General features: G+C 41.2%; 1 pseudogene; it reads left to right on the forward strand.

Annotated features, from left to right (window-relative positions):
* The first annotated feature begins 8,831 nt into the window (after positions 1 to 8,831).
* Positions 8,832 to 10,828, forward strand: LOC131832735 (archaemetzincin-2-like; annotated as a pseudogene).
* The last annotated feature ends 2,902 nt before the right edge of the window (positions 10,829 to 13,730 follow it).

Raw genomic sequence — 13,730 nt, forward strand, 5'->3', positions numbered from 1 at the left:
TTTTCTACATATAGCTGCCTTTTGTTCCCAGCACCATTTATTGAAGAGACTGACTTTTTCCCACTGTATATTTTTTCCTGTTTTGTCAAAGATTATTTGACCATATAGTTCAGGGTCCATATCTGGGCTCTCTACTCTGTTCCACTGGTCAGTGTGTCTGTTTTTATGCGAGTTCCATGCTGTCTTGGTGATCACAGCTTTGTAGTAAACCTTGAAATCAGGTATTGTCATGCCCCCCATTTTATTTTTGTTTTTCAAAATTTCCTTAGTGATTCGGGATCTCTTCTGATTCCATACAAATTTTTGGATTATTTGCTCCAGCTCTTTGAAAAATACTGATGGAATTTTGATTGCAATAGCATTAAAAGTATAGATTGCTCCAGGCATTATCGACATTGTAACAAAGTTTATTCTTCCAATCGAAGTGCATGGAATGGTCTATCATCTTTTAGGGTCTTCTTCAATTTCTTTCATGAGAATTCTGTAGTTCCTTGAGTACAGAACATTTATCTCTTTGTATAGGATTATTCCCAGGTATCTTATGGTTCTTAGTGCTATAGTAAATGGAATGATTCTCTGATTTCCCTTTCTGTATTTTCATTATTAGTGCATAAAAAAGCCACTGATTTCTGTGGATACAGGATACATTGATTTGTATCCTGCCACGTTGCTGAATTGCTGTTTGAGTTCTAGTAGTTTGGGGGTGGAGTCTTTTGGGTTTTCCATATAAAGAATCATGTCATCTGCAAAGAGAGAGTTTGACTTCTTCAGTGCCAATTTGGATACCTTTTATTTTTCTTTGTTGTCTGATTGCTGTTGCTAGGACTTCTAATACTATGTTGAACAAGACTGGTAAGAGTGGGCATCCTTGTCGTGATCCTGATCTCAACGGGAAGGCTGCAAGCTTTTTCAATTGAGGATGATATTTGCTGTGGGTCTTTCATAGATAGATGAAGTTCATGAATATTCCCTCTATCCCTATACTTTGCAGCGTTTTAATCACGAATGGAAGCTGGATTTTGTCAAATGCTTTTTCTGCATTGATTGAGAGGACCATGTGGTTCTTCTCTCTTCTCATATTAATTTTTTCAATGACATTGATTGATTTATTAATGTTGAACCATCCTTGTAGCCCAGGGATTAATCCCACCTGGTCATGGTAGATAATCTTTTTAATGTGCTGTTTGACCCTGTTTACAAGGATCTTCTTGTTGAGAATCTTAGCATCCATATTCATCAGTGATATTGGTCTGAAATTATCCCTTTTGTTAAGGTCTTTGCCTGGTTTGGGGATCAGGGTAATTCTGGCTTCATAGAAAGTGTCTGGAAGTTTTCCTTCTGCTTCAATTTTTTGAAACAGCTTCAGGAGAATAGATGTTATTTCTTCTTTGAAAGTTTGGTAGAATTCCCCAAGCAATCCGTCAGTTCTTGGGCTCTTGTTTCTTGGGAGGTTTTTGATCACTGCTTATATCTCATTACTAGATATCGGTCGATTCAGGTTGTCGATATCTTCCTGGTTCAATTTTGGAAGTTTATCGTTTTCCAAGAATGCATCCATTTCATCAAGGTTGCTAAGCTTATTGGCATATAACTATTGATAATAACTTCTGATGATTGTTTCTACTTCTTCATTGTTAGTTGTGATCTCTCCGTTTTCATTTATAATTTTGTGAATTTGGGCTTTCTCTCTTTTCTTTTGGATTATTGTGGCCAGTGCCTTATTGATCTTATTTATTCTTTCAGAAAAACCAACTTCTAGTTTCATTAATACGTTCTACTGTATCTTTGGTTTCTACCTCATTGATCTCAGCTCTAATCTTGATGATTTCTCCGCTTATGTGTGGAGTTGGTTTGATTTTTTTGTTTATTCTCTAGTTCTTTAAGGTGTAGAGACATCTGGTGTATTCTGGATTTTTCAAAATTTTGAGGGAGGCTTGGATGTCTATGTATTTCCCCCTTAGAACCGCCTTTGCTGTATCCCATAGGGTTTGGATCGAAGTGTCTTCATTCTCATTGGTTTCCATTTGTTTCAGTTCTTCTTTGATCTCATGGTTGATCCAAGCATTCTTAAGCAAGATGGTCTTTAGCTTCCAGTTGTTTGAGATCCTACTGTACTTTTCCTTGTGATTAAGCTCCAGTTTCAAAGCATTATGATCTGAGAATATGCAGGGAAAAATCTCAGTCTTTTGATATCAGTTTAGTCCTGATTTATGACCCAGCATGTGGTCTATTCTTGAGAAGGTTACCTGTGCTCTTGAGAAGAATGAGTATTCTTTTGTTTTAGGGTGGAATGTTCTGAATATATCTATGAGATCCATCTGTTCCAATGTGTCATTCAATGCTCTTGTTTCTTTATTGATTTTCTGCTTCAATGATCTGTCTATTTCTGAGAGAGGCATGTTAAGATCTCATATGATTAGTGTATTCATATCAATATGACTCTTTATCTTAATTAACAGTTTTCTTATGTAATTGGATGCTCCCATATTGGAGGCATAGATATTTACAATTACTAGATCATCTTGGTGGATTGTCCCTTTAAGAATTATGTAGTGTCCTTCTGTATCTCTGACTACAGCCTTTAGTTTAAAATCTAATTTATCTGATATGAGAATCGCTACCCCGGCCTTCTTTTGAGGCCCATTGGCATGAAAGATGCTTCTCCGTCCCTTCACTTTCAGTTTGGGTGTATCTTTAGGTTCAAAATGGGTCTCTTGTAGAGAACATATGGATGGGTTCTGTCGTTTTATCCAATCTGCAACCCTGTACTGTTTTATGGGCGCATTTAGGCCATTCGCATTGAGATTGATTATTTATAGATACGTTTTTATTGACATTGTGTTACCTTTGAAGTCTTTCTTTCTGTAGATTGTCTCTATATTTCTCTTCCATGCTATTCTTAGGATTTTTACTCTTTTAATGAACCCCCCTTAATATTTCCTGCAGTGTCGGCTTGGTGGTGGCATAGTCTTTTAAGTCTTGCCGGTCTTGGAAACTCTTTATATCTCCATCCATTCTGAATGTCAGTCTTAATGGATAAAGTATTCTTGGCTGCATGTTCTTCTCATTTAGTGCCCTGAATATATCTTGCCAGCCTTTTCTGGCTTGCCAGGTTTCTGTGTACAGGTCTGATGTTATATTGATGGGCTTTCATATGTAAGTAAGGAGCCTCTTTGCCCTAGCAGCTTTCAGGAGATTATACCTACAATTATAATTCCTCAATTTGACTATCAGGTGTCGTGTTTTTTTGTTTGTTTTTTTTTTTTTTTGAATTTATAATCTTGGGTGGAGACCATTTAGCCTCCAGTACATGAATTCTGGTTCCATTTTTGAGATTGGGAAAATTTTCTTGAAGGACTTGTTCCACTATGTCTTCTAGATCTTTCTTTCTTCTCCCCTTCAGGGATTCCAGTAATTCTGAGGTTGGAACTTTTCATGGCATCATTTATTTCCCTGATTCTGTTTTTGTGATTTCTAAGCTGCTTGTTCCAGGATTCCTCCTGATCCTTTCTCTCTCTCTGTTTGTCCTCCAGATCACTAATTCTATATTCTGTCTCAGTTACTCTAGCTTTGAGAGAGTTTAGATTAGATTGGAACTCATTGAGAGCATTGTGGACCTCCTCCCTGGTAGCTTTAAGCTCCGCCCTAACATTGTGAACATCATGTCTCATCGCTTTCAGCTGGGCCCTAATCAATTATGTTTGGTCATCCATGCCTTTCTCCGAATTAGCTATTGCCTGGATTATTGTTAACCTGAATTCTCTTTCCAACATATTCTCTATGTTGATAGCCATTAGCTCTACTGCAGAAGGTCCATCCCCTGTATTTTTCTTCTGTTGGGCATTCTTCCTCCTAGTCATTTTGGTGAGAGATGACTGAACAGATGTAGCTGGATGTATCAACCATGGTGCAGTCAAGGTGCACCCTGGAACACTTCTGAACAATCAGGATTCCCCACCCAAATGAGAGACAAAATAAAAGAAAAAGAAAAAAAAAAGAGATAGAGAGACAGGAAAGAAAGGGAAGATTAAAGAGAAAGTTCAGCCCAAATGGGCCCCAAGGTAAGATTTATGAAGTAGACAAAAAAAAAGACTGATAAAAGTATATGACAAGAGAAAAAAATATATATATATACAAAAAAAGGAAGACCCTCGTCAAAAAGAACCCCACGTGTAAGATTTATATACTATCAGGACAAACACAAAAACACAGAAACACTGGTGGAAGATAAAGATTGGAGAATGGTTATAAATTCTCAGTGTGTGCGAGGAAGGTTGTTTTAATTCTTCCTGGATGTATCTTGATATCTTTGTTAAAGGACTCAACTTTCCTAAGATAAAGGGGTATTCTAAAAATTAGTTACCTATAGGGGTAGTATTGATTGGGGAAAGGGGACTAATTTTAAGTTTAACTCTATATGAATAATAGAAGATAAAAATAAAAAGGAAAAAACTAAACTAAACTAAAGTATAAAAAAATGTAGGAATAAAAAAATAGAAATGCAAAAGGAAAACATAGGTGTATGTATCAAAAAGGTCAGGTTAGAAAGTTATTATGGAATTTGATGTACTGGACAGCTAGCTGTGATGGTAAATAGGTTAATAAAATTACATATATATATATATATATATATATATATATATATATATACCAGAATAGTGGGAATGAATGAAAAAGAAAACTTTTCCTATGAAGTAGTGGTTGTACTCTTGTAGTCTTTTTTATTTTTTTTTCTCTCTCTTTTTTGTTTTTCTTTCTTGGTTTGTTTTCTGGGGGAGGGGCCTGCCACGTGGGTTTTCAGTCAGTGATGTTCCCTGAGTTAAGTTCTCACGCCCCCCTCAAGGTGGTGGGCTCTGAGGAAACTGTTTTTTTTTTGTTTTTTTTTTTGTTTTTTTTTTTAAGACTTTTGTTCTCTGGAGGTTTTTATGTTTATTCACTTTTTTCTCACTTTGACTGCTTTTGATGGTTTTTGTAGTTTTAGAGGAAAATAAACCACACCCTGATCTCCCTCTCAGAGAGAAGCCTCAGTCTGGTTGCAGAGTCTAAATAAGTTCCCCATGGGCCACTGGCAGAGCAGGTTTCAAGTCGCTGTCCCTGGGGTACCCAAAGCCAAGGAAGTGACGGCTGTCTGGGCAGGTCCAGACCACCAGAGAGGTTCCAAGCAGCAATCACACACTGAGATATTCCTGCTGGCCCGGGCTGGGAGTGCCTGGTCTTTCTGGGTCTAAGAGCGCCCGGCTTGCATGCACCAATTTCAGGGGAGGCTGAGGTTCACGTGCAGGTCTCAGGCTCTGAGAACAAGGTGCAGATCCGAGAGCACCAGGTTGGGCCTTCATGCACCTCTCTCAGGGGAGAGTTTGGTGCAGGCTTTGAAACAATGGCGCATATGAAAGGGCACTGGCTGGGCCTTTATACCTCTCTCAGGGGAGTATGTCAGGCTCTATAGCAGGGCTCATGCATTCTGCCATCCAGCGTGGCTCCCATTCCCTCAAGGGAGCCAGAACCCATGCATTCTCAGGTGCGCTGGCGGCTTAGGGACCAAGACCTGGTTTCTTGGCTGCACTCTCTCTGGCTCAGCACCAGGGGAGGCTGTCCTGGGACCAGGGACTTAAGCCCCTGTCTCTAGCCATCCCAATTCGCACAACCCCCCCCCCCCGGAGATTCTTAACTCTTTTGGAGTGCTTTCCTCCAGTCTCCAAGTTAATGCTGGTCCCCAGATGCAGGGCACTCTTGCTCCTATTGGGGTATTACTTTCCAACTGGTTGCCTCTGGTGGCTCCCTCCCCCTTTTGTTTATCTTCTGATATCAGTCCCCCATTCCCACTCCATGTTACCTGCCCACTGGTGTCTTCTGCCCCTGTAGAGATCCAGACGTGTATAATACTGATCTCAGGCTAATTTCATGGGTGATTGGAGTTCTTTGGTAGGTAATCAGCTCACTTTGGGGTACAGGTTGAAAAGCCATCTCCTCCTACTTCCGCGCCATCTTGTGGACCTCTCTCTGCTTCAATTTTTTGAAACAGTTTCAGGAGAATAGGTGTTATTTCTTCTTTGAATGTTTCATAGAATTCCCAAGGGAATCCATCAGGGCCTGGGCTCTTGTTTTTTCGGGTTTTGGATCACCGCTTCAATCTCATTACTAGATATTGGTCTTCAGATTGTCAGTTTCTTCCTGATTCAATTTTGGGAGTTTATAGTTTTCCAGGAATGCATCCATTTCATCTAGGTTGCTTAGCTTATTGGCATATAACTGTTGATAACTTCTGATAGTTGTTTCTACTTCCTTGGTGTTCGTTGTGATCTCTCCCTTTTCATTCATAATTTTATGAATTTGAGCTTTCTCTCTTTTCTTTTGGATTAGTGTGGCCAATGGTTTATCGATCTTATTGATTCTTTCAAAAAACCAGCTTCTAGTTTCACTGATATGTTCTACTGTATCTCTGGTTTCTACCTCATTGATCTCAGCTCTAATCTTGATTATTTCCCTTCTTGTGTGTGGAGTTGGTTTGTTTTGTTGTTGATTCTCCAGTTCTTTAATGTGTAAAGACAGCTGCTGTGTTCTGGATTTTTCAGTTTTGTTTTTTTTTTTTTGTTGTTTTTTGTTTGTCTGTTTGTTTGTGTGTTTGTTTGTTTTTTTTTGAGGGATGCTTGGATGGCTATGTATTACCCCCTTAGGACCGCCTTTGCTGTATCCCATAGGTTTTGGATCGAAGTGTCTTCATTCTCATTGGTTTCCATGCATTATTTCAGTTCTTCTTTGATCTCCTGGTTGATCCAAGCATTCTTAAGCAAGGTGGTCTTTAGCTTCCAGGTGTTTGAGTTCCTTCTGAACTTTTCCTTGTGATTGAGCTCCAGTTTCAAAGCATTATGATCTGAGTATGTGCAGGGAATAATCTCAGTCTTTTGGTATCGGTTGAGTCCTGTTTTGTGACTCAGTATGTGGTCTATTCTTGAGAAGGCTCCATGTGGACTTGAGAAGAATGAGTATTTTGTTGTTTTAGGGTGGAATGTTCTGTATATATCTATAAGGTCCATCTGGTCCAGTGTGTCATTCAATGCTCTTGTTTCTTTATTGATTTTCTGCTTCAATGATCTGTCTATTTCTGAGAGAGGCATGTTAAGATCTCCAATGATGAGTGTATTCTTATCAATATGACTCTTTATCTTGATTAACAGTTTTCTTATGTAATTGGATGCTCCCATATTGGGAGCATAGATATTTACAATTGTTAGATCATCTTGATGGATAGTCCCTTTAAGAATTATGTAGTGTCCTTCTGTATCTCTGACTACAGCCTTTAGTTTAAAATCTAATTTATCTGATATGAGAATCGCTACCCCGGCCTTCTTTTGAGGCCCATTGGCATGAAAGATGCTTCTCCATCCTTTCACGTTCAGTCTGGGTGTATCTTTAGGTTCAAAATGGGTCTCTTGTAGACAACATATGGATGGGTCCTGTCATTTAATCCAGTCTGCAGCCCTGTGCCATTTTATGTGCACTTTTAGGCCATTCACATTTAGGATGATTATTGATAGATACGTTTTTATTGACATCGTGTTACCTTTGAAGTCTTTCTTTCTGTAGATGGTCTCTATATTTCTGTTCATACTACTCTGGGGTTTTTTCCTCTTTTATAGAACCCCCTTAATATTTCCTGCAGTGTCGGCTTGGTGGTTGCATAGTCTTTTAAGTCTTGCCGGTCTTGGAAACTCTTTATCTCTCCATCCATTTTGAATGTCAGTCTTGCTGGGTAAAGTATTCTTGGCTGCATGTTCTTCTCATTCAGTGCCCTGAATATATCTTGCCAGCCCTCTCTGGCTTGCCAAGTGTCTGTTTAGAGTCTGACATTATTCTGATGGGCTTTCCTCTGTACATAAGGATCTTCTTTGTCCTAGCTACTTTCAAGAGGTTCTGCCTACAATTATATTTCTTCATTCTTACTACTAGGTGTCTCGAGGACTTTTGAGAATCTGTAATCTTGGGGGGAAACCGTTCGGCCTCTAGTACAGGAATGCTGGTTCCATTCACGAGATTCGGAAAATTTTCATGAAGAACTTGTTCCACTATATATTCTAGACTTCTTTCTTTCTCCTCTCCTTCAGGGATTCTAATAATTCTGACGTTGGAACATTTCATGGCATCATTTATTTCCGTGATTCTGTTTTCATGGCTCTAAGCTGTTTGTTGAAGGCTTCCTCCTGATACTTTTTCTCTATCTGTTCATTCTCCAGATCACTAATTCTATCTTCTGTCTCAGTTACTCTAGGTTTGAGAGAATTTAGATTAGAGTGGAACTCATTGAGAGCATTGTGAAGCTCATCCCTGGTAGTTTTCAGCTCTTCCCTAATATTGAAAACGTGATGTCTGGTCGTTTTAAGTTCGGCTCTAATCAATTCCTTTTGGTCACTCATGGCTTTCTCCAACCTAGCTATTGCTTGGATAATTGTTAGCCTGAATTCTCTTTCTGACACATTGTCTATTTTGATAGCCATTAGCTCTGTTGCAGAAGGTCCATTTTTTGTATTTTTCTTCTGTTGGGCATTCCTCCTCCTAGTCATTTTGGTGAGAGATAGCTGAATGGGTGTAGCTGGATGTATCGACAGTGGTGCAGTCAAGGTGCACCCTGGAATGCTTCTGATCAATCAGAGTTACCCACCCAAATGAGAGGAAAAAGAAAAAGAAAAGAAAAAAAGAGAGAGGGAGAGAGACAAGAATGAAAGGTGAGATAAAAGAGAAGGTTCAGCCCAAATGGGTTCCAAGGTAAGATTTATGAAGTTTACAAACAAAAACAGACAAAAAGATAAAAGTATATGAGAAGTAGGGGAGGGCACGCGGTACGTCGCGGGGCGCGACGCCCAGGCGCGCAGAGGCTGCCGCAGGAAGCGGGGCAGTGTCCAGGGCCGGCGGGGAGACGTGAAAGGTCAGCCCGTTTGGGGAGCCCTGAGGACGATTTTATACACACATCCGAGCTCTGACAGCAGTGACCTCCGTTTGGGAATTTCGCCCTCGCTCTGGAACCCCAGGATTCTGATGTCCAACGAGAACGAACAGACATTACCTTAGCTTGAATTTTCCCATCAATTCTCAATTATTAAACTGGAAAAAAAATCTAGAGAATTAGGAAATATGATGGGTTCCAGAGAGTGAGTCCAAAATTTTTTTCCCCTTTTCTAACTCAAAAAGCCTCGTGGCGGAACAGCTGTTTGACGCATTCAGAAGGAAGGATGACAGCTCTACAGAGGAACACGGCGTGAATGGAAGAAACCTGTCATTCTCTCATCTCAAAGAACCCAGCGCTCGTGTCACAGTATGAGAAGTTAGACGCTGACGAACGGCGTTTGCTGAACAAAGCCTTCAAGCCAGACAATGATCTGTTTGGACCCATTACCCTGCATTCAGAATCAGACTGGATCATCTCCCATCCGGAGGTTCCCCAAGACTTTGAAGAGTTTTTCAGTGATCCTTCAAGAAAGGCACCGTCTCCAGAGAAATGCAGTATTTATATACAGTGCATTGGGTCTCTGGGAAACACCAGAATTATCAGTGAAGAATATATTAAGTGGCTGAAAGGTTACTGTGAAGCATTTTTCTATGGCTTGACAGTAAAACTCCTAGAACCAGTTCCTCTCTGTCACGAGGTGTTCCTTTAGAGTCAATGATAACACACAAAACCTACAAATTCATGCAGGGCATATCCTGAGGTTCTTAAAAAAGAAGAAACCTAGAGATGCCTTCTGTATTGTGGGAATAACAATGATTGATCTTTACCCACGAGACTCCTGGAATTTTGTCTTTGGACAGGCCTCTTTGACAGATGGTGTGGGGATATTCAGCTTTGCCAGGTACGGCAGTGATTTTTATAACTCACACTATGAAGGCAAAGTGAACAAGCTACAGAGTATCTTCAAGTGACTATTCCATTTTTGATAACTATTACGTCCCCGAAGTGACCAGTATTTTGCTGCTTCGTTCCTGTAAGACTTTAACCCATGAGATTGGACACATATTTGGACTCCGGCACTGCCAGTGGCTTGCATGCCTCATGCAAGGCTCCAACCACTTGGAGGAAGCTGACCGGCGCCCCCTCAACCTTTGCCCCATCTGTTTACGCAAGCTGCAGTGTGCTGTGGGCTTCAACATCATAGACAGATACCAGGCGCTGGTGAGGTGGATTGACGATGAGTCCGCGGACAGCCCTGGAGTCCGCAGGGAGCGCAGTCGGGAGGATCACGTGACTTTGCCAAAGCCTGTGGATAATAAGATGCCTTGCTCTAGTCCAGAAATAAGGACCTTCGCCTAGGAGTAATTCCCATAAACCTTTGCGCATTATGCCTTCCCTTGGATGCCGTACTTCCTTAGAACAAACTGCTTTACTGACTCTGCCCTGTGTCAAGTAACAGAATGGAACCTTCTTTAAAGCATCTGAACTTTGAAATGAGGCTTACTTGGGATGCCGACAACTATAAACCCTCAGCCTGGTCGTGGTAGTGAGCTCGTCATTTCCGTCTTTGAAATCCGTTTATGCCTCACGAGGGAGTTAGGACTAACAGATAAGTAAGTAAATATAAAAATCACTGTATATATCCCAAGAAAGGATATCCAAGGAATGTAATTTCCAGGGGGTGATTTTTGATTCATTTCTCAGAAGGAGTGCGCTGCCTCCTACAGACCCAGCCTCGTCTGTGGACTGTCATTTCCAGGGAGCCTGTCTGCTCTCCCTTTATTCGCTGGTTTTCCCTTGAGCCTGAAAGAAGCGATAGTTCACTTGGGGTTTGGCAGCTTATAAAATGTGACGTCCTCTCAACCATATTTACAAGTGAAACTAACAGGACTTGTACAACAACAAGAGTCTTGCTCAATTTGTTACGATGGAGCTTATGTTTGTGAGTGTTGCCCTTTTCCTATAGGCTTCCAGCAGGTGTTAGGTTTATTCCTGCGATAGTATCACTTTCACTTTGCATTGTGCAGTGTTCCCTTGAGGAGGACGGAGAGTGTGATGGGGTGTCCTGTTGGTGTGGCAGGAATGCCTGTGTTGGCCTGTCAGGCTGTGAACATCGGCTGGATTTCCACTATGGGGGAACAGGCTGAAAACCACAGGCTTGAAGATTCGCCTTTACGAGAGCAATGTATCTCACGCCTCTAGAAATTAGATCAGATCATTTGGATGCTGGAGAGCAGATGGCCTTCTCCACGTTCCCATCTTCACCTGGAGGGTAAAACTTACAGGTAGTTTTAAATTTTGAAGTTTGGAACCTAAATTCTTTCCACGTTAACTTTATTTATGCAGTGCGATCGAAAGCACATATTCTAACTGAACATGCTTTTCCTTATGACATTCATTCTTCCTTGATGAGACCTCTTAAGGTCATTTACGTTCAGACTCATTGGAGGGCAAACACTTGGTGGTTCTAATATGAAAAGAGAACCCAAGGGAGCATGGACTTCTATGGATTCTGTTACAAGTTTTATTTCCTCGTACTGTTACTGGCCTTGTGTTCATTTTTCTTCTGTTTTCCTGCAAGGTAAGCACAGGTTTGGCTCTATAGGTCAGCAAGAGTTACAAACCTACACATTCAGATTTGGCTGTGTGTGTAAATTGGGGGGCGCGGTTGTTCCAACAAGACATAGAATCCATTTGTACCAGCTCTGCACGGGGAAACCAGGAAAATGTCTTCTATTTAAAGAATCAAATCATAAGAGTCCTGTTAAAAGTTGGACAGATGTTAAGTTTAATGTAATGGGCATTTATTCAGCAATCAAGTGTATAATACTGCCTTGTATTTACTTTCGGACAATTTCTTAGGGTTAAATTTAAAAACTATAATTTGTTTACTGCAAAAAAAAAAAAAGTATATGAGAAGAGAAAAAAAATATATATATATATTTGCATATATATATGCAAATAAAGGAATAACCTCATCAGAAAGAACCCCGAGTGTAAGATTTATATACTATCAGGACAAACTCAAAAACACAGAAATAGGGGCACCTGGGTGGCTCAGTGGGTTAAGCCGCTGTCTTCGGCTCAGGTCATGATCTCAGGGTCCTGGGATCGAGTCCCGAATCGGGCTATCTGCTCAGCAGGGAGCCTGCTTCCTCCTCTCTCTCTCTCTGCCTGCCTCTCTGCCTACTTGTGATCTCTCTCTCTGTCAAATATATAAATAAAAAAAAAAAAAACAGAAATACTGGTGGAAGAAAAAGATTGTAGAGTGGTTGTAAATTCTCAGTGTGGGTGAGGAAGGTTGTTTTTGTTTGTTTTGTTTTTGTTTTTTTCTGGATGTATCTTGATATATTTGTTAAAGACTCCACTTTCCTAAGATAAAGGAGGATTAGGAATTGTTATACCTATAGGGGTGGCATTGATTGGGGAAAACGGATTACCTTGAAGTTTAATTCAATATGAATATTAGAAAATAAAAATTAAAAAAGGAATAAACTAGACTAAACTAAACTAAAATTTTAAAAAATAAATTTAAAATACAGAAATGCAAAAGGAAAACACAGGTGTATGTATCAAAAAGTTCAGGTTAGGCTGGAAGATGGCTCTGTCCGGGGGGCTACGGTGCTGCCGCCGAGTACTTTCCTGGGTGCCAGTGCTCGTTATTGTCCTCGTTGTGCTTTGGTCCTACTACGCCTACGTCTTTGAACTCTGCCTGGATGGCGGAGAAGTAGCAAGCTGAGACTGCTTCAGCTAGCCGGAGATCAGCTAGATAGCTTATCTAAAGATTGCAAACACCTGAAAATCCATCGGCAGATCGAAGAGAAGAAGAACAGCAATTCTGGAAACAGAAAAACAACCACTTTCTGAAAGGTAGGACCGGCGGAGAAGTGAATCCAAAGCGACGGGAGGATAGACCCCGGGGGGAGGGGCCGGCTCCCGGCAAGCAGCGGAGCAACCGTGCACAAAATCAGGACTTTTAAAAGTCTGTTCCGCTGAGGGACATCGCTCCAGAGGCTAAACCGGGGCGAAACCCACGCGGGGTCAGCGTGGCCTCAGGTCCCGCAGGGTCACAGAAGGATCGGGGGTGTCTGAGTGTCGCAGAGCTTGCGGGTATTGGAACGGGAAAGCCGGCTACAGAGACAGAGCCGACAGTAAGCTCGCAGCTCGGTGTTACCTTGAACCGGTCGCAGGCTCGGTGAGCTCGGAGCGCGGCCGGAGGTCAGGCAGACGGGAGTAACTGGGCGCTGTTCTCTGAGGGCGCACTGAGGAGTGGGGCCCTGGGCTCTCGGCTCCTCCGGGCCGGAGACCAGGAGGCCGCCATTTGTATTCCCGTCCTACGGAACTCTACGGAAAGCGCTCAGGTAACAAAAGCTCCTGAAAGCAAACCCGAGCGGATTACTCACCCCGGCCCCGGGTAAGGGCGGTGTAATTCTGCCTGGGGCAAAGACACTTGAGAATCACTACACCAGGCCCCTCCCCCAGAAGATCAACAAGAAATCCAGCCGAGACCAAGTTCACCTACCAAGGAGTGCGGTTTCAATACCAAGGAAAGCAGCAGAATTCCAGAGGAGGAGAAAGCCAAACACGGAACTCATGGCTTTTTTCCTGGGATTTTTTTTAGTCTTGCAGTTAATTTGACTTTTTCTTTTTCATTTTTTTTTTTTTTCTCGCCTTCGGGTAAAATTTTTTTTTAACTGTTACCTTTTTCTTTTTTAATGATTTTTTACTAGTTTATCTAATATATATATTTTTTCTTTTTTACATTTTTCTTAGGTGTTTTCTTTTTTTA

Source organism: Mustela lutreola, chromosome 5 (assembly GCF_030435805.1).
Source record: "Mustela lutreola isolate mMusLut2 chromosome 5, mMusLut2.pri, whole genome shotgun sequence".
In the NCBI taxonomy this organism is placed as follows: Eukaryota; Metazoa; Chordata; class Mammalia; order Carnivora; family Mustelidae; genus Mustela; species Mustela lutreola.